The sequence below is a fragment of the Stigmatopora nigra genome, unplaced genomic scaffold (genome assembly GCF_051989575.1).
Source record: "Stigmatopora nigra isolate UIUO_SnigA unplaced genomic scaffold, RoL_Snig_1.1 HiC_scaffold_27, whole genome shotgun sequence".
Classification (NCBI taxonomy): domain Eukaryota; kingdom Metazoa; phylum Chordata; class Actinopteri; order Syngnathiformes; family Syngnathidae; genus Stigmatopora; species Stigmatopora nigra.
The window spans coordinates 300,986-317,038 of record NW_027551606.1 but is presented as its reverse complement, the minus strand read 5'-3'; positions in this window follow the sequence as shown (position 1 = coordinate 317,038).

Below are 16,053 nucleotides of genomic sequence, written 5' to 3'. Positions count from 1 at the left end.
TCGACGCCAACCCACATCTACCCACCAGGCGTCAACGACGGAGCTTTGATTTCTTCCCCCATGATTCAGTTTGGGGCTCGGATGTCCCCCTCTAATACAAACAATGGTCAGTCTCCTCCAAAATCATGATGGCGGTGTTCCCCAGGGTAGGAACAGCGAAGAACACCCTACGTCTGGAAACCATTGACTACAGATTCCAGGCCCGACACTAATCAATTACTTGTTGCCCTGCAAATGACTGAAACGTATCTGTCCAAAGTCTTAGGGACAACTGTCAGTTTTGCCTGTATTTAAGACACACTCACTGGTCATTCGACTAGAGTTGCAGTAACATCGCAGTGAACAGGACCCCACTGTAGGAACTCTCACTGTCCACTTTGCAGTCTGGTAATACATATTTTCTATTTAAATTTATCTCACTCTTTCTTAGCCTGCTCCTGAAGTTGTATTTTCAGACCTAACAAACATTTCAGTTTTTTTGCCCTAATGTGCGTTTCATGTGCTGAAAATCACGTTTTGGCCAAGTATCATAGTTTTCACTATAACTTAATTTCTAGCACTTAGAATGATGCTAAATGCAATACTTACTTGAATTGGATGATTTTACACTATAGACACAGTAACTATGTGCCTCTGGCAGTTTGTTTCGCAGCAGGGAACATTTCAGTTTTTATTGCCTTAACGTGCGTTTCATGCGCTGAAAATCACGTTTTGGCCAAGTATCACAATTTTCACTATAACTTAATTTCTATCACTTAGAATGATGCCAAATGAAAAACTTACTTGAATTGGACAATTATACACTATATACACAGTAACTATGTGTCTCTGACAGTTTGTTTCGCAGCAGGGGAACATTTCAGTTTTTATTGCCTTAACGTGCGTTTCATGCGCTGAAAATCACGTTTTGGCCAAGTATCATAGTTTTCACTATAACTTAATTTCTATCACTTAGAATGATGCTAAATTATTAGGTTCATTAATAATTACCTTCGTCCGTAATTATCAATAACTGCAGGAAGACATCTTATTCAATTATTGACATTTAATTAAATAGAAATGGATACAACAGATAAAAGCCTCCGAAGGGGAGAGTCAGCAAGTGTCACCTTACAACTTCCGAACGTCTCACCGAATAGACGTTTTCGTCCCACTCTTATGGTCATGAATCAAAACAAGTTACAGAGTTGTTGATCATTCCATCACGTATGAGTAAAAACAACATCTGGGACTACAATAACAATCAAAGTTTTTTACTAATAACAAAAACAGGAGACTAGACCTAACAACATTTAGATTAGAGTAATTATACAACCTCCTTGACCTAATGAATCATATAATATAATCATAATCATATAATGGTTACATACAGAAAAACCCGAAGTGCACGGTTACATAACGATAACAACATTCTTGTTATTGGCCGAATAGCCCTGGCCTCGTCACCAAGGGCCCACCAAATCTCAAGGACCCAGATTGGGTGGATTGTTTTTATAACCATCCTGGAACAGGCCGTCCAGGTTAAAGATGACTTGGCAATACTCGTGACCTCGCAACACTTTTGAAAACAGAAAGAGAATGATTTAACATAGTAATGAATTAATACAGAGAATAGAAAGAGAATGATTTAATAAAGAAATGAATTAATATAACTATTATAATAGTAAAACAGAATAAACCCAACATTCCCCCGTTTTTATAATATGTATGTTATTAGTCATTTCTTAGTAATCACTAAATGGTAATGTCGGGTGCCTGTGATTTTTCCCGCCTACTCCTTACTCCCATGGCTGGTCTGAAAGAGAAAGAACATAATTATATTCGTCCAATTGGTCCTCGGATTTACCGTACTCCTGGACCTCACTGCTTTCCCCAAACCGTCCCATAAGATACAACTCATGTACTTTAGAATTTGTAGGGGCAATTGCAGTATTTATAAGTCGGCTTAGCAAGGAGCGCAAACAGGGGATAATACAGCACCCACACAATGTTAGGATAGCGGTTATTGTGCCAATAGTCACCATGAAGGATGTAGCCAAATCTTTATATTTTCCAAAGGTCTTATCCCACCAATCTGACAATGCGGACGTATCTACTCCAGAATGCTCTTGCATATTGCGGTTCAGTGTTTGCAGGCCAGTAAAGGCCCTGGTGAGAGATCCACTGGGTGACGTGTTGTTCGGTATGAAGGTGCAACATTCTTTTCCAAACATTGCACACACGCCCCCTGTTTCAGCAAGGATCATATCCAGCGCTATGCGATCCTGGAACGCCATCAGACTGGTAGCTGCCAGTTGCTCCTTTATGGCCACAAATCCCTGTTCAGTATAATTTCCGAGTTTTTGGACATTGTAATGTAAGTAATTTATTCTATCCACATTTTGTTTGGGGTGATTAGAAGGAAGATAGACTCCCAACCTGCTGCGATCTGATTAGCCAGCTTATACTCATCTGGTACGCCCCGGGGGATGCCAATCGCATCAATGTATGTTGGATCTCCTTCCCTCCATGCCTCTCGACGATGTCGGGAGGGACGACCCTTCAGCATCTCCGAATTTTGAGCCGCCAATTGTATCTCCTCCACTGTGGATGGAAAAACAGACACTGGTAAGAGCAGTGAGACCAAAGCACATAGTCCTGCCGCGTTTTGACAGGAATCGTATATTTTATCTCCACCACACAACCACCACAGGTCAGATCGTGATATTAGGGGTGCAGTTGTTTTTAGAACGCCGGCACACCACGTCTCATTTATCGCCCCCAGCTTCAGACCATGCCCTGTAAGGTTTAAGCAGGAAAAATGATTAAAGGCAACATGTTTTGAAAATGTGGGTATCTCCTTTTCACCTTTTGTAACAGAGTATACCTTATTCCACTTCTCACAATTGGGACTTACATCTTTTTTTGTCATTACCTCTGTTACACAATCAAAAGTAATCTGCGCGGGTATTATTCGTAAAAGAGGCCGAGGCCCCATACATGCTACACAAGATTGATTTATAGCGCCAACTGTACTTCCCATTAGCAGTAACTAATTATTCCATGTTTGGGAAACCCCTGTCGCAGTAATGAATTCCTCATCCCTGGTCATTTTCCCCTTTAATCTGATTATGGCCGAACCGGGCGTCCCCTTCTCCAAATTTTCTCCCTCAAGATCCATAAGCGTGGTTATTTCTGTTCAGACACAAATGTAGAATTTGAAAAACATGTCTTCTCCACTTGCCCATGGTCTTAGGAAATACATTTGACAAGGCCCTTTTCCACATTTAATTTTTTCCGTCTGGATCACTATCTTTAATCCTTTCAACGTATGGGTTTATTTTATCAGGGGTCTGATGATTTTCGTGCAAGGTCGTGTACTCCACGTTTTCCAATCTTGACCAGTTTCTGCGACAAGGCTCCCCCAATCCTCATACTGAACCGTTATATACCACTCATACCCTCCCCCATAGGCTGATCCCTTGTATGTTGTTTGGGATAATCGTGTTTCTAAAGTTAATTTCTCCCAGAAAAGGTAGATTTCCGCAGTCTTATTTTCTGGAAAACAGAATATTTTGTGTGCGTTTTCCCTTGGAACAATATCTTTGAAACACGTTTGTAAATTTGATTTGGTGGGTGTTGTCATGTCGTATAATTTTTTCCCAGGGACAGCTTCCCTTTTTACCCTTTTGTAAGAAGGTGTATCCTCGATTGAAACGCCTCCTCCTCTTTCTCCAATTGTAGAAAGCAGCCCTACTGTGGATGGGAATAGAATCACAAACATCAATCCCATTGCCCTAAGGGCAATGATTGTTTTTGTTTTTAACATGACCTTTTGGTTTTCTCTGGGAGAGTTTTCCTTTGGAACGTTTCAATTGAGATAACCTTCTTACTGTGGGAAAGATGGATCCAGGTAGCTCTCTCAGCTATCTTGATAGCAGTTGGGGTGGTCAGCAACACTTGGTATGGACCTTCCCACTTGGCGTCGCTCCAGTGTTTCTTTTTAATGCTGCGTATCAGCACCCAGTCTCCAGGAACCACTGTCGCTTCGTCCGTTTCCTGTTGAGAAGCAAAATCTCCCTCTGGTAACTTAAGTTCGGTGCGCTTTTCTAAAGATTTCCGCATGTAGTCTGCTAAATTTGCCTCATCATCCAATTCCCATTGTGTAGTGAATAATGGTAATTTGTAGGGTCTACCGAACAGGACTTCATATGGGGTTAATCCATTTGAAGCTGTGATGTTAATATATAATTTTACTAAATCAATGCATTCAGTCCATGGCCTTTTTGTTTCTTCCATGTATTTGTTTAGTCTATTTTTTATGGTTCCATTCATTCTTTCGACAAGGCCAGCTGATTGTGGATGGTATGCGCAATGATTTCGCAGCGAAATATGGAACCTAGTGCCAATTCCTTCAATTATTTTATTAACAAAATGAGTACCATTATCACTATAGATGGTTTCTGGTATTCCATATCTTGGAATTATATCCTTACATGATGCCTTTGCTACTGTTAAAGCATCCGGGGTTTTTGCTGGGAAAATCTCAACCCATTTTGAAAAGGCATCCACAATGACTAAACAATATTTTTTTCCTGCACTCTTACTTAATTCAATAAAATCCATATGTATTTTTTGAAATGGATATGTAGCTTTTGGGAATTGTCCGCGTTTTGGCCGTACGGCCCCTTGGGAATTATGCCGAGCACAAATCAAACATGCTCTACAGAAATGTTTTGCGTATAAATTAAAACCGTACGTCTTGTAGTGGCGTTGTACTAAGGCCACCATCCCCCCTGTTGAGACATGTGACTTCCCATGAATCAAAATAGCAGCCCATCTAAACAAGTTTTTTGGTAAGATTGGCTTCCCCTCAATACTGGTATAAACCCCATTTTTAATTTTGCCCCATTGTCAATCCATTTTTTAAATTCCAATTGAGGACTCTGTATCTGCATTTTTGCCAAAATGTCTTCCGATAGTATATTGTTTTTATATACAGAGTCAGTCATCCCAATAAAGGGTCTCCCCGCAGCTTCCTTCGCTGTCTTATCAGCAAAGGCATTTCCCAGGGAAACCTGATCCTTTTTTGAAGTGTGTGCCGCACATTTACAAACAGCGATTTGTTTTGGAAGCTGAACTGCGGCTATCAGTTGTTGCAATAATTTGGCATGAGTCACTGCTTTACCCGTAGACGAAACCATGCCCCTATTTGCCCAATAACTAGCAAAAACATGGCACGACGAGTACGCATATTGACTATCGGTATAAATCGTAACAACACCGTTGGTCATCAAAATGCATGCTTCCCTTAACGCAACCAATTCTGCTGCTTGTGCTGAGTAATTTGGTGGCAATGGTTCTGCTTTTAAAACTTTAGTCGCGGTGACAACCGCATACCCTGCCCTTAATTTTCCCATTTCATCTATCCTAGCAGAACCATCAACAAATAGGACTTCACCGCTGTCTAGCGGTTGATCTTTCAAATCTTTCCTACACCTTGTAGCCTCTTCAGCTAATGCTTGGCAATCATGCCGTTCCCCATCCCCTGGAATTGGCAACAAAGTAGCTGGGTTAATTTTGACGCACCTCTCGAGTGTGAGATGCGGTTGTGAAAGTAAAATGGCTATGCAAGACAAATGCCTGGCAGGAGACAAAAATTTCATATTAGTCTGTAATAACAATGCAGCCACTGCATGCGGCACCCTAAGGGTTACAGAATGAAAAAGTACTATTGTGGCGCTGCTCTCCACTGCCATGGAAGCAGCCACAACTGCACGCACACAGTGAGGTAGCGCGCAGGCCACCTTATCTAATCTGGTTGAAAAATATGCAACAGGCCTCAATTTCCCTCCGAAATTCTGAGTTAAAACAGACGTCATGTACTCTCCTCTACAGTCCACCATTTGCACAAAGGGTTTATTATAATTAGGTAACGCCAAAATCCCACTAGTAACTAGCATCTGTTTTATTGTACAAAACGCATTCTCAGCCTCTGCCGTCCAATTCAGAGCCGAGTTCATTTTTAACCCATCTTCATTCATTAATTTAGAAAGGGGGGAAACAATTTCTGCATAATTTGGAACCCACGTCCTGCAGTAATTAGTAAGACCCAAAAATGACATGATTTGTCTTTTAGTTAGCGGCTTGGGTGCTTCCAACACCACCCTCTTTCTGTCATCCAAAATCTTTTTCCCACCTTTCACCAGATTATGTCCCAAATATTTCACTTGTTCTTTAGAAAACTGCAATTTATTTCTGCTTATTTTGTGGCCCTCCGACGCCAGGTGCCTTATCAATGTCACAGTGTCCTTTTTACACACTTCCACACTAGGCGACGCCACAAGCACAACATCCACATACACAATAATCTGGCTGCCCCCCGGTGGCTGGAATCTTGCTACACTGCTACTCATTATCTGTGAATATATCGTGGGGCTTTCACAGTATCCTTGTGGTAATCTTGTAAAAGTATATTTTTTCCTACCAAACGTAAACGCAAACCAATATTGACTATCTCGATCTAATGGGATGGAGAAAAAAGCATTACTTATGTCAATTACCGTAAAAAATGCTGCCTCTGGATCCAAATTATTCAGAAGTGTGTGTGGATCTGGCACACACGGCGCGCGTTGAATTACTGCAGAGTTTACCGCTTGTAAATCCTGAACCATTCTCCATCCCACAGAAGGAGCCGCCTTTTTTACTGGAAAAATTGGGGAATTACAGGGTGAATCATCACATTCAATTATCACTCCCGCCCTTAATAAATCTTCAATTACCGGACTTATTCCTTTTAAGGCATCAGGTTTTAGTGGATATTGTCGTATACATGGCCTAAATTCACTTTTTGGTCTAATTACTACAGGTATAACCCCTTTAACGAGCCCTACATCGGAAGGTCCTTTTGACCATATTTCAGGAGGGACTGTTGCTAACAACTCCTCCTCCTCTTCCGATAGTAGATATACTTCCTTAGTTGTTTGTGATAGTCATAGCAGGTAAATTCCCACATTCACATTCACCCCCACAGTCTGAAACACTGCCTTTCTGTATGTTTCCGTACTTTCGCTATACTCAAGACCTGTATCCAACATTATCCAATCACTCGTCTCGCGGGCTGTTTGTATAAAGTCACGTATCACCTCCTTTCCCTGATTATGTGGCTTGCATAATACAATGTGTGGAGTTCCCCACTCGAGAAAAAGAGTCTTATATTCCCTTGACAACTCAACCCCTGCCACAACTGTAGAAATTCCGTCCGTGTACATATATTCCAATTTAATTTCAGACGGCGTGACTCGTCTCAATTTGTTTTCATAAATTTCGTCAGGCCCCTCCGTCATTTTGTACCACATTATAACATGGAGGGAGTTTATGCTCGCCACACTCTGCCGCGTCTCAATCAAACTAGCAGCTGTAGATAACAAACTGTTTCCCACACAAGCCGGCGTATTATTAGACACATCCAGAGTATAGTAAAAGAAAGCAGGTTGCTCTACATGCAAAACATTTAATTGGCCACAATTAATTTCCTTTCGCCTTTTAACCACCATATTTCCACTAGCGGAGGGTACTAACGCCAATCCCAATTGTAATAGTCCATCCCTACCCAGTAAATTGACAGGACACTCTTTTACCACCAACACCGACATTTTACATGTTTCCCCTTCCGGATCCCTTATCCAAACCGGAAACGTCTCTGAAGCAGTAGCAACCTGCCCATCAGCTGTCGCCACATAAACCTTATTTTTCATAAATTTAATTCCCGGAACATCCTGTGTAATTGCAGTTTTACAAGCTCCAGTATCACACAAAAATGTTAAACGTACCCCATTCACAAACAATGTAATTTCAGGTTTAATTGAATCAAGTGTCAGTATTTCCGCTAAATTTAGCTCCACTCCCCTAGACTGGACCCCACCAGTTGTCCCACTGGGCCCTGGCCCTATGCCAGGCCTTGCTGATTGAGTCCCAGCCCTAGAGGCTCTGTTGTCTGGGCAATCCCGCGAAATGTGCCCAGTTCTTCCACAAATCCAGTGCATTACTTTTAAATCTCCGATATTTATTTAACTTACCCCCATCTTTTCTCCAGTTAATTTTGTTAAACTTTTTATGTCCTTCTTCTCTTTCTTGGTAAAACATTTCTTCCCCCGCAGAGGACGGCCCCCCATGTTTTTTACCGTTTTTCTTTAGCACCCCTTCTGCATGCAACGCTTGATTTACGTATTGGTCAAGCGTGCCCGTGGGCCTATCTACCCAATATTTCTCAATCCATTCCCGGAGGGCATGATTTGAATTAGCGTGTAACACATTTTTTAGTTGCTCTTGATAAAGGCTGCCCACCGTGTTATCCTCAGGAATGCCACTGTTGACTTTAAAACAAGCAGACATCCTGATTAAATATTCATCAAAAGCCTCATTATCTTTTTGTTTAGCTCTACCAATCGCAGTATAATTTGCTTTTGTTTTAAATTTTTTCGTGGCACGCTCTATCAGCTCACGCACTCTTATTTCCAATTCACGGCTATCATGAGCTAATGGTCCACACTTTGATTTTGGATCCCAATCTCCTCTAATAGCATGCCAATCACCTTTTAACGCGGCCATCCAAATCTGCTGCGTTTCTACTCCATTTAAGTGATATGACCGTCTAATATCTTCCATCTGCACGACAAATTCCCCCACGTCTATTTTGTACGACGTGATGCCGTCTACGGCTTTTTTCACGTCGTCCTGAGTCCAAGTTCTATGCACCAAAATAACACGGGGTTGGTCACTCTCCACATTAGGGTTAGCAACCTCGATCATGGGGAATTGTTCAAGCACCATGTCATTCATTAGCGGCTTTTCAGGCGGTGATAGCGTTTGTCCCAATGTTTTTGACCATTCCCCCACGGATCCCCCCGACCTGGTCAAACGGTCTTGCACATCTGTTGGAAAGGGTACAAACGGATTTGTTGACCGTACCGCCCCAACCTCCCCCGACAATTGCTCATCGGTTTCCTCTTTTTTCACGTCCCGTTTCTTACCCACCGGGCCCGTCTCAGAATCCTCTTTTCTTTGGAAAAACACAGCCTGTTCTGCGCTTCCAGCCCCACCTTTATCAGCATTTTTGGCATTCCCATCACAACATTTTTTCGCCATTAAAAAACAAAAATAGGTGTCATTATAACCATCCTTCTCCATTTTCCTTAGGTCCCCTTTATGTTTAGCGCGTATTTTATCTTGTAATTCAGAAATTTTTTGTAAATCAAGCTGGCCAGCAAACCCATAATTTTTTATCCATTTATTTAAATGTTTAACTTTTGAAGCGCTTTGTCTTTCCACAAATTTCCAATCTTTACAAGTTAGACGTATTTTTGGATCGTCATCCAAACCCGCCTTGCTACACTTGTTTCCCATATTTTACTTTTTATTTTTGTAGTGAGTTTGTGTGCCTCACACAGTTAACTCTATTATATTTATTATTATTAATATTATTATTGTCTATTCGACTGTATCGACTGTATCTCCTAGGCCTTTCTTAATTTTACTGCAGAAACCACACAAACACCATACAACGTTTACAATATATTCGTGCCTACCCTTTAGACACAGGACACTTTCCAGCAAAATGCCCCACCGTACCTGCCATTGACTAGTATAAACACAGGGTTTTATCGCCGTCACCCAGGACGCGAAACCAGCCCACAATGGACCTCACATACAATGTCCCTTTAACGCATTTGGAAACACCGTCACAACATGCAGACATTAATGTGGACTTACCCGAGATCCATCAGATGTCTCCCTCCAGCAGGAAAAGTCTTCAACCGCCGAGAATCCAGGCGCCCCCGTCGAAAACTCCGGCCCTGGAAAAGGGTATTGAAGACGCCGTGCACAGTCTTTATCCAGATGTCGGTCAGCAGCGCCTGGGTTCCCGCGTCGGTATATTGACCTCCAAAGCTCCGAGGGACCAAAATATTAGGTTCATTAATAATTACCTTCGTCCGTAATTATCAATAACTGCAGGAAGACATCTTATTCAATTATTGACATTTAATTAAATAGAAATGGATACAACACATAAAAGCCTCCGAAGGGGAGAGTCAGCAAGTGTCACCTTACAACTTCCGAACGTCTCACCGAATAGACGTTTTCGTCCCACTCTTATGGTCATGAATCAAAACAAGTTACAGAGTTGTTGATCATTCCATCACGTATGAGTAAAAACAACATCTGGGACTACAATAACAATCAAAGTTTTTTACTAATAACAAAAACAGGAGACTAGACCTAACAACATTTAGATTAGAGTAATTATACAACCTCCTTGACCTAATGAATCATATAATATAATCATAATCATATAATGGTTACATACAGAAAAACCCGAAGTGCACGGTTACATAACGATAACAACATTCTTGTTATTGGCCGAATAGCCCTGGCCTCGTCACCAAGGGCCCACCAAATCTCAAGGACCCAGATTGGGTGGATTGTTTTTATAACCATCCTGGAACAGGCCGTCCAGGTTAAAGATGACTTGGCAATACTCGTGACCTCGCAACACTTTTGAAAACAGAAAGAGAATGATTTAACAAAGTAATGAATTAATACAGAGAATAGAAAGAGAATGATTTAATAAAGAAATGAATTAATATAACTATTATAATAGTAAAACAGAATAAACCCAACATTCCCCCGTTTTTATAATATGTATGTTATTAGTCATTTCTTAGTAATCACTAAATGGTAATGTCGGGTGCCTGTGATTTTTCCCGCCTACTCCTTACTCCCATGGCTGGTCTGAAAGAGAAAGAACATAATTATATTCGTCCAATTGGTCCTCGGATTTACCGTACTCCTGGACCTCACTGCTTTCCCCAAACCGTCCCATAAGATACAACTCATGTACTTTAGAATTTGTAGGGGCAATTGCAGTATTTATAAGTCGGCTTAGCAAGGAGCGCAAACAGGGGATAATACAGCACCCACACAATGTTAGGATAGCGGTTATTGTGCCAATAGTCACCATGAAGGATGTAGCCAAATCTTTATATTTTCCAAAGGTCTTATCCCACCAATCTGACAATGCGGACGTATCTACTCCAGAATGCTCTTGCATATTGCGGTTCAGTGTTTGCAGGCCAGTAATGGCCCTGGTGAGAGATCCACTGGGTGACGTGTTGTTCGGTATGAAGGTGCAACATTGTTTTCCAAACATTGCACACACGCCCCCTGTTTCAAGGATCATATCCACCGCTATGCGATTCTGGAACGCCATCAGACTGGTAGCTGCCAGTTGTTCCTTCATGGCCACAAATCCCTGTTTAACATAATTTCCAAGTTTTGGACATTGTAATGTAAGTAATTTATTCTATCCACATTTTTGTTTGGGGTGATTAGAAGGAAGATGGACTCCCAACCTGCTGCGATCTGATTAGCCAGCTTATACTCATCTGGTACGCCCCGGGGGATGCCAATCGCATCAATGTATGTTGGATCTCCTTCCCTCCATGCCTCTCGACGATGTCGGGAGGGTCGACCCTTCACCTCCGAATTCTGAGCCGCCAATTGTATCTCCTCCACTGTGGATGGAAAAACAGACACCGGTAAGAGCAGTGAGACCAAAGTACCTAGTCCTGCCGCGTTTTGGCAGGAGTCGTATAATTTATCTACCACCCCGCCACCATAGGCAAGAACGTGGTATCAGGGGTGTAGCTTGTTTTAAAACGCCGGTACACCACGTCTCATTTATCGCCCCCAGCTTCAGACCATGCCCTGTAAGGTTTAAGCAGGTAAAATGATTAAACAGTGGAAAAATTGACTTCCTATTTACTGCGTAACAGGATAAACACTGTTTCAATATTTTTTTTTCTTGCCAAGTAGGACACGTTTTTTCATTTGTAAAAACACTTTTCCCCAAAAGAATGGTGATTGAGGGAGTTGTTAGATCCCATCGTATTTTCCCTTGTCTGGTAGGTTATCCTAATCCTTTGTAAGATGGTTTAGTCTCAATTGAAACCATATGGAGACGTCAAACCCAATATAAAAGAGTTCCCTATAGTTTTATGGTATTGCTTGCTGAGCAATAATCTTTTCAATTAATTATTATATGACAATAGGCTATGGTTTTGTTACAACGGTACGTTCGAAATTCGCATGTTTATTCCATATGCAGCGTTATACTCAACAAATAATGGAAATGGGAAACAGATACCAATGGTATATTGATGCTAGGCCGTACCAGGACACAGGGGGTAATTGGGCACACACCTTTGTAATGGATCAGTCGACCCGCTGGTCACCTGGTACTTATGGCTGGTCAAAAACAGCTAAAGAATGGCAAAAGAGGGTTTCAAATTTTTCTGTTGATAATTCTGGTTTGTATCTCAGGATAAATGAGTCGGAAGGCACTTTACCTCTGTGGAGGGAGGGGGACTGGACTTCATCGTCCACAAAGTGTAGCTTCCTGAACCTGTTGTATGGTGTTCGGACAACGATCCATGCTGGTCAGTGGGGATATGTAAAAACCCCAATATTACTCAGGCGACAACCGGCAAGGTGATTCCGTCATTTGTATCCCCTAGATCGAGTATAGTCCAGATAATTCATGGCAAACCATCAGTGGACGAGTGGTTTAGAATGACTACAGGTGTTTCAGCGTTATCTAACAATTGGCTGTTAATGGCGGAACAAGCTGCCAGCGAAACCCGAAATGATTGTCTCGTATGTATGGGTGCCCGACCCGTACTCCGTATCATTTCGGCCCCAATTGATAAAGAATGTATTGTGGACCTCCTAAAAAACACCAATCCAACCTTTAAGTGCTCTAAATACGATTCGATATTCCCACTTACCCGAGAGAACAAAGAAAAAACAATTTTTGACAAATATGTAGCACGCCAAAATTTTACCTGCCTCAAATTACAAGGGACTGGAACATCATTGGGAAGCATTCCGTCTGACTGGTGTGTATCAAACATGTTCTTTCCGGTACCATACCCCTTATCCCGAGCTGACATCTGGTTATGGTGTGGAAGTGATAAGTTGTATGATAGATTGCCCACAAATGCTGCGGGTGTGTGTTCTGTGGTGTCTCTGTTACTTCCTGTTTCTGTTTCCTCAGTAAATCTCACAGCTGAAATAAGGTTACCTCCAAACCTGAAGGAGGTCTTGCATCGCCAAAAGAGAGCACCACACACCTGGATGGGTAACTCCGATCCCACCTATATTGACGCCATAGGCGTCCCCCGTGGCGTTCCTAATGAGTATAAACTTGCTAATCAGGTTTCAGCGGGATTCGAAAGTATTCTAATTTGGGTAACTCCCAACAAAAATGTTGATCGCATCAATTATATTCATTACAATGTCCAGCGACTTGGCAATTACACGGTTGAGTCATTAGAGGCGGTACGTGACCAGCTAGCGGCAACATCCCTCATGGCCTTCCAAAATCGTATAGCATTAGACATGTTATTGGCTGAGAAGGGTGGTGTGTGTGCTATCTTTGGTGATGCCTGTTGTACTTTCATTCCTAATAACACTGCTCCAAATGGACGTCTCACCAAAGCTTTAGAAGGCCTCCGAACCCTGACTAATAAAATGGCCGATCAGTCAGGTGTGGACACCTCAATCTGGGACCAATGGATGGATTATTTTGGTGCCTGGAAAGGTTTGATAGGCAACATCCTCATATCTGCTGGAGTGCTCATTACTCTGCTTATTCTCTGTAGCTGTTGTATCTTCCCCTTAGCTCGTACTCTAGTCACTCGACTGATCGATAAAGCAGTGGGACCAGGCCCTAGAGGTCAGTATGTCCAGTTGCGCCAAACTGACCCCTCTGGACCCCCCGCTGGGCACGTGTTCATGGATATACTAATGTAGTGCTTCTTTGTTTTTATACTAATATAGTTTTACATTTCATTTGACACTAACCTGTGTGGTGTTGTTGATGTGGTCTCTTTAGGAGACCAAGAGAGGGAATGAAGAATATAACATATTTTACTCATTCTTTTTAGTATAGCTGTTTCATTTTGATATCATATTTTACTCATTCTTTTTAGTATAGCTGTTTCATTTTGATATCACATTTTACTCATTCCTTTTGTTGTGGCGGTCTTGTTTTAGAGTCGCCACTGGTTCCCAACTCAAATACAATATGAACAGAAGGATGGGTCTGAGACTCCTCAACTATAATGTTAACAAAAGGCTCTTCCTGAGATTCTTATTTCAAGGTGGGATCCACACTGATAAGAGACCAGATGGAGGACTTCAAAGGGCAGAGGAACAAAGAGCAGGGCGGAGGGTCGGGACTTTATAGGACCAGCGGAGACAGAGGTCTGGATGATGTGGATTCAAGGCTGGAAGATGTGGAGCCCAGAGAAACCCCCCCTCACAGCAGCCCTGGACCAGCCCACATCTCATTATTAATCAGCGAATGAATATGCATTTTTGTTGGACTATAACTGGGCAAACGCGGGTTTGGACAATGTCTTTTCCATCCTCCGCTTTGGGACATCAACACTCAGCGGGCTTATTCTATGGGAGGGAGACCCGGAGCTCTGTATGAATCAATTTGAATGGAATAAATCATCTGTGGATAAACTCGCTCAACCCTGGTTTGTCTCCTCCGATGCTGAACACGCTCCATTGTTAGACTGGAGACTACAGAGTTAAGGAATTGGAGTCAGGTAAAATATTTATAGTCTAACATTGGGCAACTGTGAGAATTGGTTTAACTACTTGTCGTCCGGTCTCCCATGAACTTCAGGGTGACATGTAATGGCCATGTTTGTTGTTCCTGTCCTGGTGCTGCTGGGCAGATATCTTCAGACTGTTCTCTTAGACTTTCAGCTACCTTGGCAGAATCATTACCGACAATGTCGAGAGAGTAGAAGCTGTTAGATGTGGTGGTGTGGAAGATATTTTTGGTCTGTAATTCGCTGGGTCGGAGGCCATTTTGGGTGGCCACTAGGCTTAGCCCAAGCTGGACCATGATATCTCGTCCCGGTAACTCTCCGATTTTCATTTTGCATTCTGACAATAAACCCATCCCTTTTGTTGCTTTCTGACCCATATTGATCACCTACTTAATAGTTTAAACAACAATTATTTTCTAAATTACCCGAAAGTGATTTCTACTTTGTGATTAACCCAATATCTCTGAACACACAAAGACCAAAAGTCCCTGACTTTGTCTTAGTTAAGTCCCTGACTCTATTAACAGACCAAGACTATAAAGCCCTTGCTAATTATTGTTCTACTTTCATTGGTCCCGGACCAATTGGTTTATTACCAGACTGCAAAGTGGACAGTGAGAGTTCCTACAGTAGGGTCCTGTTCAACGCGATGTTCCTGCAACTCTAGTCGAATGACCAGTGTGTGTGTCTCAAATACAGGAAAAACTGACAGTTGTCGCCAGGACTTTGGACAGATACATTTCAGTCATTTGCAGGGCAAAAAGTAATTGATCAGTGTCGGACAGTTGAGTATTTGTGCTGACATGTCACCCCAATCACAAGACTAAGATTGTTTATTCAGTCAGACAGTTGGGTGTTTATGCTGACATGTCAGCCATAAGGATGACTATGATGCTGTTATACTCACAAAAACGTATACAATATGAACAAGCATTTGCAAAGATACTTTGTCTAATCTCACATGTTCCCCTGCTGCCAAACAAACTGTCAGAGACACATAGTTACTGTGTATAAAGTGGAAAATCGTCCAATTCAAGTAAGTTATCCATTTGGCATCATTCTCAAGCTAGAAATTAAGTTATAATGAAAACAATCATACTTGGCCAAAACTTGATTTTCAGGGCATGAAAAGTACATGAAGGCAATAAAAACTGAAAAGTTCCCCTGCTGCCAAACAAACTGTCAGAGACACAGTTATTGTGTATGTAGTGAAAAATCGTCCAATTCAAGTAAGTTTTTCATTTAGCATCATTCTAATTGATAGAAATTAAGTTATAGTGAAAATTCTGATACTTGGCCAAAACGTGATTTTTAGCACATGAAACGCACGTTAAGGCAATAAAAACTGAAATGTTCCCCTGCTGCGAAAGAAACATTCAGAGGCACA